Here is a 17,061-nt window from a genome sequence, read left to right as displayed (position 1 = left end):
GGGATGTGTGGTGAGGTCACAGAGTGTTGGGATGCCTGGGGAGTGTCACTTGAGAGTATGGGCTGAGCAGCAAGGGAGCTGCTCCTGTGGGGCTCGCACCATAATCTACAGGACTCTTGATTACTTGATTATTTCCATCTACAATCCATCTTCAATAAATATCATCTTCATCTACACCTCGGCTTCCATGGTCTTATTTTATATTACCACATTTGGCGACGATTTAAAGAACCTACATGCGTCTTTTGAAGGACTATTGAAATCTGAAAATTCCTGAAGTGACTACAAGGCATGAACTTAGTTTTAAAGGTACGATTTTCACTTTAAAGGCATACTGGCACCCTGTGAGCCCCACCAGTGACCTTCCATCGGTCGCCCACAACGCTTTCCTGCCAGTTTCTGCCTTACTCTTCCTGATTCTATCTATTGTCTTCCTGCCTCCTTGCCCTGTTTCCTGGAGAACACTATTATTCCTGCCTGATGCAAGCTGCTATGGAAGGCATTTCCCATTTCTATTTGGAAGAGCTAACTTACAATGAAGAGTTAAATGGGTGTAAAAGGCAGGAACCGGTGTATGGAAACTAAATGCCATGCTTTTACTCTGGTCGCCCACAACGTTTACATGCCAGTTCCTGCCGTCTGCTAATTTAAACTGCTCTGCTGCCTGTCTCTGCAGTCTTTACATTCGCTTTTTTTTCCTTCCTGCTGTATTCTGCCTTGGGACTCCATTAATCCCTGAGTGAGGAAGAGCGTGAAGGGCTCCTACAACTACATTATGTTCTTGTTTGGTGGGGTTTCTCCCGCTTCCTTCCCTATGACTTTAATTGAAAGAGATGTGCCGCACTTCGGGGGATTTGAATGAAGCGATGTATTTTGAGGTTTGTTATAACGGAGTTGTGCCGTTGCTGCCATGTACTTCACTTGCCTTGTCTGCTGGGTTAATACCGGCGCCTGCATTTTCCTGATGTCGTGTGAAAGTGTGTTCTACTTATTCACATATTTCTACAGGATTTTGGGACTACTCTTTCAGCGCTGGGTTTTACAATTTGGTGGTGACGGTTTCAATTAAAATTTACTTGAATCTCTGCCCGAGCAACTTACTTTCTTCTTGGTACTGCGCGCGGAATTCCTTATGACGTCCTCACTTCTTCATTCCTCAACGCTGCTGTGTAGTACCTGCATGCGCCAATGCGCTAGGAGCCATCCGGCAAAGCGTCATGTTACGTGCCTCCATTGCACCACCGTAGCACATTAAAGTCAAGCTCCTCTAGGATTCCCTATTTGCTTACGTGATTCTGCCATCCTTGCCAACCACGTCATTGTTGTTCTCAGTAAAGTTTTTCTTGAAGATGTCTCGTCCTTTCCTCAGCATTTCTGCCCACGCATGTGTAAAGCGGCAGGCCACGGCCTCAGTTAATCAGGGACACCTAATTAAAGGACACAGGACACTGGTATGCGTTACTGGGCCGCTCGAAAGACCACATGCGGTCTGGCCCACCTTTATTTATCCCCTCGGGACGAGCCCGCCCCGAGGAGTATGGGGATGCGTGTATTAGCGCAACATAGTATAAGAGAGCCCGGGTGGCTCTCTACATCCCTTTCTTCTTTTAGTGAACTGTCCCCTCAGACACCTGGTCAGGGGGGAAGTATACACATAGTCTTTTAGTCTTTGACTGGGTGCAGGATTAGGGCGTAGTCCATATCGTTGACTCCTGGTGGAGAGGTCAGGGGACCTATCCGGCGGGGTAACCCCAGACACCCCGGCCCCGGGACCCCAATCCGTGAGTCTCTGATGGTCTCCTTCACCGGGGGCCCCCGGCGGTCCGCCTGGCAGAGGTGACGCACCCCCGCTGGGAGACGCCGGGGCACCACTCTCCGCCACAACCCCTGGAGACTCGAGTCCTTCGCCATCCGTGACGGCTTCTGGGACCACCTTGAAGCTTGACACGTTTCTGGTGACGGTCTGGTACCTCTCCGCGCGGTGACCATGGTCCCTCGCACCTCAGTCACCGTCCATACTTCAGGCTCGTAGGGGGTTCGGAACTTCCAGCCGGGGTGCCGATCTTTGATGACCACTTGGTCCCTGATTCGGACCGCGATGTCCTGGGCCCTGCGGGCCTCGCTCGCCTTCCGGTTCGTGGCCTCCCTCCGCGCCTGAATGGCCACTCCGTCTCTTTCCACCGGGGCCCAGCCTGGATCCGCCGGAATGCTGTCTCGTGGGGCTCGCTTGAACAGGACGTGAGCCGGAGCGCACTTGGTGGTGCTGTGGGGGGTCTGATTGTAAACTCCTAGAAATTGATCTAACGCTGCTTCCGGATCCTCCTCGTTATCCACGGCGATCCGCAGTGCTCGATTGAGCGTTCATCAGCCGCTCCACTTCCCCATTGGCTTGAGGCCAGAGGGGGGTGATTTTCCGGTGTCGGATCGCCAACCGGGCCAGGTACTCTTGGAACTCCCGCCCCTGGAATGGGGGCCAGCTGTCCGACTTGACTTCTTCGGGCAACCCCATCGTTGCGAATGTTCTGTCCAAAACTTTGACATGCGGGAATGCAGTAGACGGTATCACCTCCACTATCGGGAACTTCGAGAAGGAATCGACCTTGACCAGCATGTGCCTGCCATCCAGGAAGCTCCCAAAGTCGATGCTGAGATGAGTCCACGGCGTCTGACTCGCTTCTTCTGTGATCACTGGAGCTGGAGCCGGATCCCCTCGTGCTCGTGCAAGCGTGGCACTGTCGGACCATTTCGTCCACTTGCGCATCCATCCCTAGGAACCACACCTTGTCCCGCAGCCGGGCCTTAGTCTTGGCCATTCCTTGGTGGCCCACGTGCGCAAGCGCCAGGATTTTCTGCTGGAGGCTTTCTGGGACTACGATGAGCCGTCCCCTCAGCACGACTCCTTCTCCCCCTATGCTGAGTTCACTCCTGACCTGCCACAGTTGCTGTCGAGCGTGACTGACCTCTGAGGCGCAAGGCTCGAGCCCCGTCCAGGAAACGGGCCCAGCCGTTGCTGTCTAGCGCCCGGCGGACGTGCGTGAGGGTAGGGTCTTCACGAGTGGCTTGCCCTATCTCCTCCAGGGTCATGGCTTTCGGGCAGGATCCTTGCGATATCATGCTGACAAAAGCCTCTGTGTTGCACATAACATAACACATGTATTTGTAAAGCGCACGTTCACCACTACGGGTATCTTGGCGCTGAATAACAGATGTTTATTGTTACCCAACTCAATGGTACTCATTTTATCGACCTCAGATGGATGAAAGGCTGAGTGGACCCGCCGGGATTTGAACCTGTGACCATGAGGTCGAACACAGGCCCCTGCAGCAGACGCATTAGTCCACTGAGCCAGCAGACCCGGCACGTGTCTTCTGGTGTGGCAGCTGAGAGGGTTGATCGCGGATGACGGGACAAGTAGTCCCCGGCCGATAGATCACCTTGAACTGGTACGCCTGGAGTTGCACAGCCCAGCGTTCAATCCGCGGCGGTGCCAGTCTCGACGACCCCGTGAATAGGGGAAGCAGCGGCTTGTGATCTGTCACGACGGTGAAGTCCTGTCCGCACAGGTACAGGTGGAAGTGCTGGCAGGCCCATTTGATGGCCAGCGCTTCTCTCTCTATCTGGGCGTACCTCGTTTCAGTGTCGGTAAGCGCCTTGCTGGCGTATGCCCCTGGCTTCCATACTTCGTGCCCATGTTCCTGCAGGAGCACCGTACCGAGGCCCACTGGGCTGGCATCCACCACCAACTCTGTCTTCCTCCGGGGGTGGAAGTAGGCCATGATTGTCTTGTCCAGGAGCCCCTCTTTGATCTCTTGGAATGCCTTGTTGGTAGCCGGGGGCCAGTCCCACGGGTGATCATGGCGCGTGAGGGCGCGTAGTGGTTCAGACATCGCAGCTAGCCTGGGGATGAACCGCCCGCAATATGTGGCCATCCCAAGAAAGCTTCTTACCTCCGAGGGGCTGCATGGGGTGGGTGCCGCTCGGATGGCCTCTGCCTTTCTCGGATCTACCAGCAACCCCTCACGAGTGAACGTGTATCCAAAGAAGTCCACACTGTCTTGGTAGAACGAGCACTTCGCCTTACGTAGCGTCAGCACGCACTCGGTCAGTCTCCGGAGTGTGGCCCGCAGGTGTGCGTGATGCTCCTCCAGAGTGTTGGAATAGACTAAGATGTCGTCGCTGAGGTTTATTACGCCCTGTAGACCGGACAAAGTCTCTCGGATGGCGTTCTGGAACACCTCTGCCGCGGAGGAGACACCAAAACTCAGCCGCTTGTACCTCCGGAGGCCGACATAGGTCGAGAACGTGGTGATGTATGGACTGCTGGGATCTAGTTCCAGCTGGTGATACCCAGCGTTTAGGTCCAGCTTCGAAAACCATTTGGCCACCGTTCAGGTCCGCCACGATGTCGTCCATCGTGGGGGTGATGTGCCGCTCCCTCTTCAGTGCGGTGTTGGGCAGCCGCATGTCCACACAGAGTCTGATGGCCCCTGGTTGCTTAGGCTTGGGCGCCACGACCAGTGGGGACACCCAGGGAGTGGGGCCGGAGACTTTCTCAATGACATCCAGCTCTTTGAGCTTCCGCAACTCCTCTTCCACTTGCGGGTGCAGGTTGAACGGCACCCTCCGATGTCTATGGGCTACCGGCCGTACAGATGTGTCTATGTGCAGCTTGAACTTCTTGCCCTTCAGCTTTCCCAGGCCAGTGAAGAGCGCTGGGAACTCTTTGAGTATGTCCTCAGCATGGGATTCGTGCACCTGGTTCGCAAAGAACACTAGCCCCAGGACCTCCGCGGTATGGCAGCTGAGCAGCGTACCTTTCTTGCCCTCCGTGACATGGAACTGCGTCTGGGTCGAGTATCCCCCGCTGGCGATGGTGGCATTGATGACGCCACGGAGGGGAAGAGGGTCCGTCCCTCCGTATGTATAAATCCGCGCCCTGGACCGCGTCAAGGGGGGTCTCGGCGACAGACGGTCGTATTGGTCGGAGTCCATCACATTTACCGACGCCCTTGTGTCGATGAGTGCCTGGACTTCGGTGTCTCCTACTGAGACTGAGCACATGGGAGCCTGTCCTGCTGACGTATGAGACCACGAATACCTCGTCGTCCTCGTACATCGGGGCTCGCGACTGTGGCTGACGATCCCCACTTGGCATCGGGTCTTCCTGCGAGATACGACGCACTTGCTGTGGCGCGAACCTGGGTCTCGACGACGGTTGTCGGAACCGCCCACCCCGGCATACTCTGGCGTAGTGATTCATTCTTCCACAACGGGAGCACGCCTTGCCTTTGGCCCCGCAGACTGCCGTTGCCGGTTGGTCATCCCCACAGTATTCACACAAACCCCCAGTCGTGGGTTTGGGCGCTGGGAGAGGTGCGGCCGGCCGCCGTTGTATCGCCTCCACCTTTTCTTCTTTGATGGGGGCGCTCTTGACCTCCAGCCCTGCAGCCACAGGCGCGTGGAGGGCCGCCTCCATTTCCTCTGCCCGTGCATCGGATAGCTCGTGGGACTGTGCTAGTACTAGTATTTCATCTAGCGAGATCCCTGGCTGCCGGAGAATCAGCTTTCGTAAGAGTTTGGAGCGACAGCCCAATATGATCTGATCCCGTATCTCTACTCTCTGGTCGGTGAAGGGGCACGTGCTGGCCAGTCGGCGCAGCCGCGCGTAAAACATGTCGACCGATTCGGCGTCGGTCTGCCACGCCCTTCGGAATTTAAACTTTTCGAAGTCCGGGTTCAGTTGAGGATCAAAATGTCTATTCAGCGCAGCCACCGCTGCGTCATAATCATCATCGTTCCCGGTGTTGGGAAGCGTGTCAAACAAGTCATACATTTCAGCCCCTCCATAATATATAAGTAGTGACCGCTTCACTGTCCCATCGGTTTCTCGGGTCCCTCTGAAGTAGTGGTTTAATCGCCCCACCCACGCCTTCCATCGCGGGGCGACAGTAGCCGGGTCTGCGGTTTCGCTAAACGGTGGTAGGGGCGACACTGCGTTGTGTGTGACCACCGGTGGCAGTGGAGGGTTGTTACCGGCCCCTGCGTTGGATCCGCCAGCTTGAGGTGCACCAGCACCTACCGCTTGCCCAGAGGACATCTTGCGAATGTATTGGTGGGGCCTAGGGGTCTACGTTTTACTTCTTCCAGGGCTTCCTGGCCCCGTGCGGTCACTTTTCCCTTGCTGCGGAGGCTTTGCCAAGGCTTCTTTACTAACTGTTGTGGGTCTTGGGTTTACCACCTCCCTACTTTCAGATTCTCTGCCAATGCTTGTTTATATCACTGTTCTGGGCATTGGATTTGCCAGTGCTTGTTGCTCATGGGTTCATCCCCCTGCTTTCAACTTTGAATTTTGGTCCCCGGGCCTCGGTAGCTGCACCACGCAGCAACGCGCACAGTTCAGGCAGGCAGGGGAGAGGGCAGCCCTGTCGAGGCCTCCTCACACGATCGGCCGTAGCACTCCAGGCCAGCACGAGGGATTCCCTCAGAGCGTCACAATGAGGCGCCGGGGCAGCCACTCACCCTGGAAGAGCACGCACAGCGCTGGGGGCATCCGGATCACGGAGCAGCATGCGGGTGTGCTCCGCCAACAGCCGGTCACATCGGGAGGCGGTCCGCCTCAGACACCACGCGGGTGGGCTCCGCAGTCGCCGGGATGAAAGCAGGTGAGCAACGGGGGCGTCAGCAATGCGGTTGGGCTCTGCACGCTCCCCGCGCCGGCATACAGGAAACAGCACGCAAGGCACGACCGGCCTCGCCGCCAGTGTAGAGCGGCAGGCCTCGGCCTCAGTTAATCAGGGACACCTAATTAAAGGACACAGGACACTGGTATGCGTTACTGGGCTGCTTGAAAGACCACGTGTGGTCTGGCCCACCTTTATTTATCCCCTCGGGACGAGCCCGCCCCGAGGGGTGTGGGGATGCGTGTATTCGCGCAACATAGTATAAGAGACCCGGGTGGCTCTCTACAGCATGGATTCATTTAAGGACAAAGGAGCATGTTAATAATTTATTATTTCCTGCAGCAAGTTCACTTCACGCTGTGGCAGCTTCTCTCCGTATCGGCAAAAAGTCACAAGTTTTGGATCTCCATCACACTGTGACTGAAAATAATATGACAGCGCCATCTAGTGGCTCCTCAGTTCTCCGTGTTCTTTGCAGCTTTGCCATGCCAATGAAGGTCAGCAGTCCCGTGAATATCAAGGTACTGTTTCTTTTCTGCTGCCACTCAGCGCTCTTCTTCCTATGTGCAGTCCTCTGAAAACAGCTGTTTCCTGTGATTGAAGACATCGCTGCTGCAGTTCCTCCTCCTTATTGCAAGTGACATTTCTTTGCCAATGTGTTTTAAACAATTCACATTCACTTTCTGCTTTCAGTATTTTTACATTTATTTTATGCAAGTGGCATATTCCAATTTTCTCTCTTTGAATGAGTTAATTAATCTTTATGCTACTTCATGTATTTTATCACCTACATTTCCTGTTTTATTATTATTGTTGTACCTTGCCTCCAGGTTTTACGAAGATGTGAGCTTTAATGGTCTTGTGGCCATGTGACTTTAATTGTCACCTATTTTTCCTGTTTATTTTACATTGCCTTGCTTTAGAATGTTATTATGGGATCCTTTATCTGAATTGAGGTTTGTATTATTTGATAGCCCATTGGCTATGTGACTTGTCATTTCAGCATATAACATTGCGTAGACTCGTCACTTACATTGCAGGAGATGTTACTTACATACTTTTTAGTGCACGTTACTTTTACTTTACATGATTTTATTGCAAGATTCCTTATTTGGGATCTTTACTGCATTTTACCTTAAGAATTTTGTCAGCCACAGTTTTCAATTTTGCGCAAAAGTTCTCTGTGGGTCTGGCATTTGAGGTTCTCAAATTTCTGTTGTCTGTACTCCTAGCAGCTGTTCTTATCACCTTTCTCCTCTGGTGATCCTGTTATATTGTTCGGAGTATCTCTTGTCTGTTTTGACTGTTGTTTCCGCCTTTTAATATTTTGTTCTCAGGTTAACTTCATACTTGTCTGGCCAACTGGTGTGATGGTGACTCCGAACGTTGTTTCTTTGGTTCGTTTCTTTCGGGGTATGCCCTTTGCATCCTTTATACTTATTTTTCATTGTGCCCTGAAAAGGGGGAAGATGTGTGTGTTTTACTTATTGTCCTGGTGCCTTGGAAAAGGGAAGAGGTGTGTGTCTTCTGTCACTTTCATTTACTTCTTCTCTACGATGTCTTCTCCTTTATCACTGCGTTTTGTGTCACTCTCATCTTACTATTTCTCCCTTATCACTGTAGGGTTCCTTCCTTTGCATTTCATTCCATACGATTTATGGCATATCTTCATTTAATGTTTTGTGTGCCTTTCTAGCTTCCTTTATGGTGTTTCGTAGCTTCTGCTTGTATTGTTACCAATATTATTGATATGCCTATTTATTGATTTAGTGTTCTTGTATTGTTATTGATATGATTATTACATTTACTTCTCGATGTATCATTCTGTGGTTATTCATAAGAGGGAAGATGTGTTGTATCTTATATTCAATGCAACGCATCTTTCCTAGTTCTTGGTCCTTGCTGCTCAGCCCGTGTGGATGTTGTAGAATGCTGGTATGTGTGGCGAGGTCACAGAGTGTTGGGATGTGTGGCGAGGTCACAGAGTGTTGGGATGTGTGGGGAGGTCACAGAGTGTTGGGATGTGTGGGGAGGTCACAGAGTGTTGGGATGTGTGGTGAGGTCACAGAGTGTTGGGATGTGTGGTGAGGTCACAGAGTGCTGGGATGTGTGGTGAGGTCACAGAGTGTTGGGATGTGTGGTGAGGTCACAGAGTGTTGGGATGTGTGGTGAGGTCACAGAGTGTTGGGATGTGTGGTGAGGTCACAGAGTGCTGGTATGTGTGGTGAGGTCACAGAGTGCTGGTATGTGTGGTGAGGTCACAGAGTGTTGGGATGTGTGGTGAGGTCACAGAGTGCTGGTATGTGTGGTGAGGTCACAGAGTGCTGGGATGTGTGGTGAGGTCACAGAGTGTTGGGATGTGTGGTGAGGTCACAGAGTGTTGGGATGTGTGGTGAGGTCACAGAGTGTTGGGATGTGTGGTGAGGTCACAGAGTGCTGGTATGTGTGGTGAGGTCACAGAGTGCTGGTATGTGTGGTGAGGTCACAGAGTGTTGGGATGTGTGGTGAGGTCACAGAGTGTTGGGATGTGTGGTGACGTCACAGAGTGTTGGGATGTGTGGTGACGTCACAGAGTGTTGGGATGTGTGGTGAGGTCACAGAGTGTTGGGATGTGTGGTGAGGTCACAGAGTGTTGGTGTGTGTGGTGAGGTCACAGAGTGTTGGGATGCCTGGGGAGTCAGTTGAGAGTATGGGCTGAGCAGCAAGGGAGCTGCTCCTGGTGGGGCTCGCACCATAATCTACAGGACTCTTGATCACTTGATTATTTCCATCTACAATCCATCTTCAATAAATATCATCTTCATCTACACCTCGGCTTCCATGGACTTATTTTATATTACCACAAACCTCTTCTCCCATAGTTTGGGTATGATCTTGGCTGATTTAGAAGGCACAAAGCTGATTAACCTTTAAAAAACAAAAACCTAGGCACACATAAGTGGTAGGTTTACATAGTACGTATAAGTAAGTGCTACAGCACAAAATACATAAAACGAGAGGAAAAAATAGTCTTCAGAGATGTTCAGCCTTTTAATTCTTTCTTAAAATTCAGAGATCAGTGGAAGAACCGGCTGACACGTGTTTCGTCGCATATGGAAATTACTTCCGCGACTTCCTCAGGGCTGGGAAAGGATACAACGAATAAAGGTGATATATACATCGTGGTACTGAATTATTAGAGTTTTTAAAAGGCAGTTTCCTGATTTGGAAGATCGTGTGTCCATGAAAGGTGGAAACCCACAACACCCAAAGGTGAGAGAATATTATTCTTTACTACACTCAAATGTGCAATACCAATCTTGAAAGATGGTGACGGCAAACGTGGAGATAGTGGAAGTGCATATTAAAAGTATGAAAGAGTACTAACTATGAGGGTAAGATTAGTCCCACACCATATGAAGCTGTTAAGTAAAAAACAATACGATGAAAAAAAAAAAAAAAAAAAGTCATATAGAACCAAATCATGGTGTACATATTGTACCTGAATACAGATGGAGAGTATCCGGAATGTATGTGAGGGGAAAAGATGAAATTGGAAAAATTGGGAAAGAAGGTAGTGAGGAGATTATCAAAATACGGGTGGGAATAAAGACAAGTTTAACGATAATATAGAGAAAGGTCTTGGAAGGAGGCAAACGCATAGAGTAATTATGTTAAAGGCAAAGATGTAGATAGAGGGAGGCCAAGGACAAAAAAGTGAGAAGGAAAAAACACCATAGAGCTGACTGCTCAGCCGGTGATAATTCCAACCCGGCTGGGCAAAGACCAGTCAGGGTAAGTCTGTTCATTTTCGCCGTATCTGGCAGTGTATGGAAAAGAAAAATAAGTGTGTTGGTGCATCCGACAAACATTTCAAACATCTGAATATTTCGGGCCGAGACGGCAAAAATGGTCGCCAAAGTCAAAAAGGAGTACATGCTCACCAAGTCTGCGGTAATGGAAAGTTTCCCGCACACGTTGATTGATTTCGGAAATAGTGTTTCTCAAATGATTAAAAATCATCAAAACACGTCTAGGTGGACCAGCTGCAGGGGCACATAAACAACGACCCTTATTAGCGATTGAGACCAAAGAGTTTGATTAGACAAAGGAAAAATAAACTGCCGGTATAATTGAAAATTAAATTCATTTACAGTGTGACTTTGCAGTTTGCGTGGCGGGGTACCTTAAGGGGCTTGGGAAGTTCGGAACATATAATTCCAGCATTGAAGTAGATCTGAAAACAATAATGCATTAATTAAGGAGTTCGGATCTTTGTGCATTTATCAGTAACAATCGGATTAGAGGACCAGGATACTGCAAATTCTTACCTCAAGGCGGGTGCGCCTGCGAAACCTCTCCGGCAGATCACTGTGTTCTGGGTTGTGGTCACGTGATCGGGAAACCGAAAGTAGTTTTATACCGTCAAAAAGTTAATCATCCTGAAAAACCGGATGCTACAGCGTCAACCCACCAAGGTTTGTGACGAAAACAGTGGAGATTTTTAGAAGAAAGACTAAGGATTGCTAAACTGCCAAAACTAAAACCACAAGATAGTGTAGAGACGAGGTTTTCAAAATACACCTCATTATTATTGTGATAAATCTCTTTGTTCAATAAAAATCGGAAAAGTTTGCAAAAATCATCTATATTCTCAGCATATCTTCCATTGTGAAGATGATCGATATAAATCCTAATCGAAATGTCAGGAGGTGAGCAAGGTCGAATTATGAGTGCAACGAACCCACGAGTAGTGTTTAAAGGCAAATTTGTGTAGAGAGACAGAGTAGATAGGAGAGTTAAAGGTAGAGTGCAACTGTTTAGTATATGGTGTTGTCCATGCTCCTGCGTACCAGGTTGGGTTAGTCTATTTTGTGTGTATAAGATTTGCTCCATTTCAAGCAGTCTTATATAGAAACCCCTCAATTTACATATACATAGATAAGATGTAGACGCATGACAAAGTTCAGAGCAGAATCGGAAAAACACAAACAGAAACCGAAAATTCATAACAAGTCGATGCGACCTCCGGAATAGGATGTGGTTCTACTGTGTGCTATACCTGGAATTCGTGGCGAGAAACATTATGGAACATTCTAGTTATCCAAATTCAGAACCCTCACACAGATCATGTTATTATGTCAAACAGGTATTGTCAAAACCACGGAATTATGCATAATCTGAAAACATGTCACAGTACTTACAATTCGGAGTGCCAGCTATTTGCACTTAATACAAATATTAGCATAATAGAAGGATGACAATACGTTGGATAAAAAGACGTACTAGGACAAATACGTTGTTTTACAAAAGAGAAAAGACGTTGGCAGTCTAGGTTACATGGCTGCCTGTTTAGTGCAAAACAAAATAAGGGACATCAAATGTCTGCGGTACCAAAGTTAGTTGCCCAAAAAGTATTGCATTTCGTGATCATAATTAAGGCCGGGTTCTACTGTACGCAAACGCATGATCCACATAGCTTCAGTCCGTCTAACTCTGAGTTCTCTGTTACCACCACGAAAGTTGGGCTGTGTTACGTCTATACCGAAAAAGGACACATTCTTTTCTATTCCCTGTGAAGGACATGTAGCTGCATATGAAGCTACTGGGTATTTAGGGTCCTGTTTGTGTATGGCTCGGATGTGTTCTGTGATTCTCTCCTTCAACGGTCTGATAGTGCTCCCAACATAGATATTTTTACACATACAAATCCGCACTTATGGAAACTCAGAGTGTGTGATTTCAACCAGGTTGTTCCCATTGTACTATGTGGGACGGTGGGGCTGAGTCTATTCTTTAACGTCTTGCCCCTCCTGAATGTGATCTGAGGATGGTTGGTGATATGGTCTTGGATAGATTTGTCTGATTGTAAGATGCCCCAGTGTCTAGTAAAGATTTTCCTTACTTGATGATGTAAATCATTAAAATCTGTTATCATTCTCACGGGTTGTTTTTGATGCGGTGTATGAATCTGAGTTCGTAGTGTGTCCTCTCTTCGTACTTTATTTTGTTCTCAGCTTCCCTTAAAACCTTGGTTGGGTAGCCCCTTCTCAAAAATCTCTTTTTTATGTTCGTGTAGCACAATTGAAATTCTGTATCTTCACTGCAATTCCTCCTTGCCCTTAAAAATTCACCATACAGTATTGCTTGGATCTCATGCGGAGGGTGTGAGCTTTCTGCGTGCACAACTGCATTGCACGCAGTTTTCTTTCTGAAAAGTTTACTGTGAAGTAGATCATTTTTTACATACATTTCTATGTCCAAGAATTCAATTCTAGTGGTGCTTGATTCCATGGTAAATTGCATTTCCGATGTCTTGTTGTCAAGATATGTGAAAAACTCTTTCAGCTGTTCCTGTGTACCTGACCAGAAAAGGGCTTATCCACACTCCTAGCTGCACCATACAGATTGTATTCCCGTTTTAGAATTTGTGCTTTTATAGGGCAGAGCGCCAAGAATTTGCCCTGTTTACCAAAAACCCTTCCTCTGGATCTATTTTCTAGCTACAGGGTAGGCAGCCGCAACGCAGCCACAACACAAGTTACACATTTTTTCAGTCACTATTCTTTTTCCAAAACGATGGATAGAAACAAAGCTGCAGATGAGCTCTGTGAAAACTTAGCAAGAGGCATAAGTACACATATCGCCTCCACCAGTGGAAACCCTTCACGGAAAGAAGGATTGAGAGATAAATTTGTTAAATTAGAGAGTCAAAGAAGTTCGAAAACTCTAAATGGTGGGACGGCACCACCTTGAAACAATATCTAAGATTGAAACGTACACCTAGGGGACTTAGAGCCCACATTTTAGCTACATATGAGGACTTGGACGTAGACCTATTGGAGAAATGGGAGGAGGCACTGACCTGCAATTCCAATACTCTAATGGATATTCTAATTGAGAGTGCTGACCGGAAGGTCAACAAACTCCAAACTGAGATTGCTTCTTCAGAGCAGGAAATTAAAGATCTTAACTTACCAGAAGGAGAAGAACTACGCTATTCTGGAAGATATCCTAGCGAAACATCAGAATGAGATTAAGAACAGGGAAGCGAGACAGCTCAAAAGGGATGAGATAGACTACAAAGAAGGTAGGATTTGTACCTATGCCAAGAAATATGATTCACTTGTTCGTAACATACCACAAGTTGACCAAGCAGTCAGAACAGGGACAGGACAGACCTCAATCTCTTCTAGCGCCACCTCACTAAGTGCTATAAGCGTCCGTGGGAGTGACGCTGAGAACTCTGATGGCACTGGCTTTAACAAGTCCTCTTTTTTAAGGGAGGTTCAAAGAATCAAGAGAGGCAACAGGACACCTTTAGATCCAAAACCTGTGGGGGTTGGAGAGCGGGACGTAGAGGAATACAAAAGGAAGCTGAGATCCGGGACAATAAAGAACAAATAGTTGTTAGAGAAGAAGAGGTTCAGGTTATTAACTTCACTTCAAAACCACTGACTTCTGAAATGACTTCTCTTTTAAGCAAGGGACTTAACTTTAATCCCCTTTCTAGTGGAGATATTTGCAGACTTAAGATAGATCTATTCAAATTTGTCAGAGGTCTCAAAATATAAAAACATTTTTCATGTAACCAATTGATTAATAAAAATGTTAAGAACATTCTCACTGAATTTGGGTTTGATGTTTTAACTATCAAAAGATATTCAGGTGACACAATTACTTTCATCCCTAACGTATCTCGAGCAGCCACCCCATGACATGGACTTACTACTGGAAGAACTTAACATTGAGCCAGACTACAGTATAGCTGGTGGTCTAAAATCCAAATCGAAATGGGTGCCAACTCTTCCCGGGGGTAACGCAATTGACAACTTCCACAAACGTGTATTAGAAGACCTTGATAAAATAGATAAAAAGAGAACAAAGACTGCCTTCCGCTACAGAGACAATTTAACACAAGGGGAATGCCTTGCCCTCAAAACTCTCAGTAGCGACCAAGAGATCCTAATACGAGAAGCAGACAAGGCTGGAAATGTTGTAGTTATGAACCTAAGTGACTACAACAACGAAATTCTGACCCAGCTTGGGGACAACACTTGTTATGAGCGTCTCACTTTCAACCCAATAGGCCCACTGACAATTGAAATAAATAAGAAACTAGACATTTGGCACAAAGCTGGACTACTCAATGAGGAAGAATTTCTTTATCTAAAAGTTTTCAGACCTACCTACACATGGCTGTACACACTTCCTAAAGTCCACAAACACCTCCCATTTCGTCCTGGTGGACCCATAGTGTCAGGAATGGGGGGGTCCTACAGAGAGGCTTGCAGAGTATATTCATCTATTTCTTGGCCCTCTGCTACGCAACCTGCCCTCCTACATACAGGACATAAAACATATTCTCAGTTTATTGGCAGATCTCCAGTGGCAACCAGGCACCATCTTAGCCACTTTAGACGTTGTGTCTTTATATACCAGCATCAGACCAGACCTAGGAATGCGTGCTATCACTAAACTACTGCACAACAGACCTGCTACCCAGTATCAACACACGAACATGCTAATCTCCATGATGGAGTTGATCTTACAGAACAACTTTTTCATGTATGACACACACTGGTACAGACAATCAAGGGGAGTGGCCATGGGATCAATGTTTTCGCCATCCTTTGCGAATCTATTCATGGGCTCTTTGGAGGCAGATTTAATTTGGGGTAAGAAAGGGGCCCAATGGATCGACTCTATTATCTTTTGGGGTCGATACATTGATGATTGTCTCCTTTTCTGGTCAGGTACACAGGAACAGCTGAAAGAGTTTTTCACATATCTTAACAACAAGACATCGGAAATGCAATTTACCATGGAATCAAGCAGCACTAGAATTGAATTCTTGGACGTAGAAATATATGTAAAAAATGATCTACTTCACAGTAAACTTTTCAGAAAGAAAACTGCGTGCAATGCAGTTTTGCACGCAGAAAGCTCACACCCTCCACATCAGATCCAAGCAATACTGTATGGTGAATTTTTAAGGGCAAGGAGGAATTACAGTGAAGATACAGAATTTCAATTGTGCTACACGAACATGAAAAAGAGACTTTTGAGAAGGGGCTACCCAACCAAGGTTTTAAGGGAAGCTGAGAACAAAATACCCAAAGTACGAAGAGAGGACACACTACGAACTCAGATTCATACACAGCATCAAAAACAACCCGTGAGAATGATAACAGATTTTAATGATTTACATCATCAAGTAAGGAAAATCTTTACTAGACACTGGGGCATCTTACAATCAGACAAATCTATCCAAGACCATATCACCAACCATCCTCAGATCACATTCAGGAGGGCAAGACATTAAAGAATAGACCAGCCCCACCGTCCCACATAGTACAATGGGAACAACCTGGTTGAAACCACACACTCGGTTTCCATAAGTGCGGATTTGTATGTGTAAAAGCATCTATGTTGGGAGCACTATCAGACCGTTGAAGGAGAGAATCACAGAACACATCCGAGCCATACACAAACAGGACCCTAAATACCCGGTAGCTTTACATGCAGCTACATGTCCTTCACAGGGAAAAGAAAAGAATGTGTCCTTTTTCGGTATAGACGTAACACAGCCCAACGTTCGTGGTGGTAACAGGGAACTCAGACTTAGACGGACTGAAGCTATGTGGATCATGCGTTTGCGTACAGTATAACCCGGCCTTAATTATGATCACGAAATGCAATACTTTTTGGGCAATTAACTTTGGTACCGCAGACATTTGATGTCCCTTATTTTGTTTTGCACTAAACAGGCAGCCATGTAACCTAGACTGCCAACATCTTTTCTCTTTTGTAAAACAACTAAATGTGTCCTAGTACGTCTTTTTATCCAACGTATTGTCATCCTTCTATTATGCTAATATTTGTATTAAGTGCAAGTAGCTGGCACTCCGAATTGTAAGTACTGTGACATGTTTTCAGATTATGCATAATTCCATGGTTTTGACAATACCTGTTTGACATAATAACATGATCTGTGTGAGGGTTCTGAATTTGGATAACTAGAATGTTCCATAATGTTTCTCGCCACGAATTCCCGGTATAGCACACAGTAGAACCACATCTTATTCCGGAGGTCGCATCGACTTGTTATGAATTTTCGGTTTCTGTTTGTGTTTTTCTGATTCTGTTGCTCTGAACTTTGTCATGTGTCTACATCTTATCTATGTATATGTAAATTGAGGGGTTTCTATATAAGACAGCTTGAAATGGAGCAAATCTTATACACACAAAATAGGCTAACCCAACCTGGTACGCAAGAGCATTCACAACACCATATACTAAACAGTTGCACTCTACCTTTAACTCTCCTATCTACTCTGTCTCTCTGCACAAATTTGCCTTTCAACACTTCTCGTGGGTTCGTTGCACTCATAATTCGAC

General features: G+C 47.3%; 1 protein-coding gene across 1 annotated transcript in view; it reads right to left on the bottom strand.

Moving 5' to 3' along the window:
* LOC146869129 (butyrophilin subfamily 1 member A1-like) overlaps positions 1 to 17,061 on the bottom strand; it is an 862,288-nt gene that overhangs the window by 192,250 nt on the left and 652,977 nt on the right. The gene's annotated exons all lie outside the window — the stretch shown is intronic.

Source organism: Triturus cristatus, chromosome 1_1 (genome assembly GCF_964204655.1).
Source record: "Triturus cristatus chromosome 1_1, aTriCri1.1, whole genome shotgun sequence".
In the NCBI taxonomy this organism is placed as follows: Eukaryota; Metazoa; Chordata; class Amphibia; order Caudata; family Salamandridae; genus Triturus; species Triturus cristatus.
Note: the sequence above shows the minus strand (reverse complement) of the source record. Positions and strands in the feature narration are given on the sequence as shown.